Source organism: Nylanderia fulva, unplaced genomic scaffold (genome assembly GCF_048542155.1).
Source record: "Nylanderia fulva isolate GAGA-0341 unplaced genomic scaffold, ASM4854215v1 Scaffold1346, whole genome shotgun sequence".
In the NCBI taxonomy this organism is placed as follows: Eukaryota; Metazoa; Arthropoda; class Insecta; order Hymenoptera; family Formicidae; genus Nylanderia; species Nylanderia fulva.
Genome location: NW_028189565.1, coordinates 2501 through 5000, shown reverse-complemented (window position 1 = coordinate 5000; position 2500 = coordinate 2501). Strand labels below are relative to the sequence as shown.

Genomic DNA, 2500 nt, shown 5'->3' with positions numbered 1-2500 from the left:
TCCAGCGATATCGAAGAAGACCGATACCACATATTTTTTTTAGTAGTAGATAGGGACAGTGGGAATCTCGTTAATCCATTCATGCGCGTCACTAATTAGATGACGAGGCATTTGGCTACCTTAAGAGAGTCATAGTTACTCCCGCCGTTTACCCGCGCTTGCTTGAATTTCTTCACGTTGACATTCAGAGCACTGGGCAGAAATCACATTGCGTCAACACCCGCGAGGGCCATCGCAATGCTTTGTTTTAATTAGACAGTCGGATTCCCCTAGTCCGTGCCAGTTCTGAGCTGAGCGTTGAATGGCGGCCGAAGAGGACGACCACGACGGCTCGCGCCGCCACGGAAGCCTCGCAGCAAGGAAGATCCGCGGGAGGCCAAGGCACGGGACCGAGCTCGGATCCCGGGACCGGCGCGAGAACGCCGACCGTTCACCTCGCCCAGGCCCGGCACGTCAGCCAGACCCGCTTCCCGACCAAGCCCGACACGCCCCGCTCCTCAGAGCCAATCCTTATTCCGAAGTTACGGATCCAATTTGCCGACTTCCCTTACCTACATTATTCTATCGACTAGAGGCTCTTTACCTTGGAGACCTGCTGCGGATATGGGTACGAACCGGCGCGACACCTCCACGTGGCCCTCTCCTGGATTTTCAAGGTCCGAGGGGAAGATCCGGACACCGCCGCAACTGCGGTGCTCTTCGCGTTCCAAACCCTATCTCCCTGCTAGAGGTTTCCAGGGAACTCGAACGCTTATACAGAAAAGAAAACTCTTCCCGGATCTCCCGACGGCGTCTCCAGGTCATTTTGGGTTACCCCGACGAACACTCTTACGAGGGCCCGAATTGTATGCGGTTCCGCTGCCGGGTTCCGGAATAGGAACCGGATTCCCTTTCGCCCGACGGGCGTGTGTCCTTCGTATAATATTTATTATTATTTCTCGACACTCGAGTATATTGTACACCGTCATTGACATAGGATTTCTCCTAGGGCTTAGGATCGACTGACTCGTGTGCAACGGCTGTTCACACGAAACCCTTCTCCACGTCAGTCCTCCAGGGCCTCGCTGGAGTATTTGCTACTACCACCAAGATCTGCACCGACGGCGGCTCCAGGCAGGCTCGCGCCCAGACCCTTCTGCGCTCACCGTCGCGACCCTCCTACTCGTCAGGGCTTCGTGACGACGCGAGAGAAGACTAACGCCCGCTCCCGGTTGCCGCCCCACTTGCCGCTGACGGCAGAGTATAGGCTCGACGCTTCAGCGCCATCCATTTTCAGGGCTAGTTGCTTCGGCAGGTGAGTTGTTACACACTCCTAAGCGGATTCCGACTTCCATGGCCACCGTCCTGCTGTCTTAAGCAACCAACGCCTTTCATGGTGTCCCATGAGCGTCGAGTTGGGCGCCTTAACTCTGCGTTTGGTTCATCCCACAGCGCCAGTTCTGCTTACCAAAAATGGCCCACTTGGCACTCTGATCCGAAGATGCTCGTGGCTTCATAATTCAAGAAATCCAGAGATCTCACCCATTTAAAGTTTGAGAATAGGTTGAGGTCGTTTCGGCCCCAAGGCCTCTAATCATTCGCTTTACCAGATGAGACTCGCGCGCGTTCCGTGCGGAACGGCCGAGTGCCAGCTATCCTGAGGGAAACTTCGGAGGGAACCAGCTACTAGATGGTTCGATTAGTCTTTCGCCCCTATACCCAGTTCCGACGATCGATTTGCACGTCAGAATCGCTACGGACCTCCATCAGGGTTTCCCCTGACTTCGTCCTGACCAGGCATAGTTCACCATCTTTCGGGTCCCAACGTGTACGCTCTGGGTGCGCCTCTTCTCGCGATGAGAACGAGACGCCCCGGGAGTGCGAGGCCGCATCGCGACGCGGCCCATCCTCCCTAGGTCGACGGCCAGGGCCGACCTTCACTTTCATTACGCCTTTAGGTCTCGCGACAAGTCCCAATGACTCGCGTACATGTTAGACTCCTTGGTCCGTGTTTCAAGACGGGTCCTAAGAGTACCCAAAGCAGTAGCGTCGCCGACCGGTATCGGTCTCCCGCGAGACCGCGGGAGACGTTCGCAGGCCTGTCGAAGGTGTACCGTACTGTAACCAACAGCGGGCCAGGACCGGGGACGGCGCGAAGTCCGTAACCTCCGAGTACCGTGGCGCGCGCTTGCGACGGTCTCGACGCACCGTGAATAGTGCGGCCTGATACCTTGCGCGTACCGCCGAGCAGCCGGCCGGGCGACCGAGGGTTTGTCGCGTGCCGTTTTACCGGCGACGCGACAGACACCGCACCCGGGCCGTAGACCGACACCCAGCGGGTCGCGACGTTCTACTTGGGGAGAAGTGCACGACGACGAGCGCCGGACATCGGCGCACGGTAGCGTGCCCGCGCGCGAGCCGCAAGGACTCCGCGGGACATCGCCGACCGACGCGAAGCCAGCGCCGCTGACGATGAATCTCCCCGTTCGATCTTTTGGGTTTCTTAGGTTTACCCCTGAAC

At 57.9% G+C, this 2500-nt stretch overlaps 1 pseudogene; it reads right to left on the bottom strand.

Annotated features, from left to right (window-relative positions):
• Positions 1–2500, bottom strand: part of LOC146724392 (large subunit ribosomal RNA) — a 5751-nt pseudogene that overhangs the window by 2830 nt on the left and 421 nt on the right.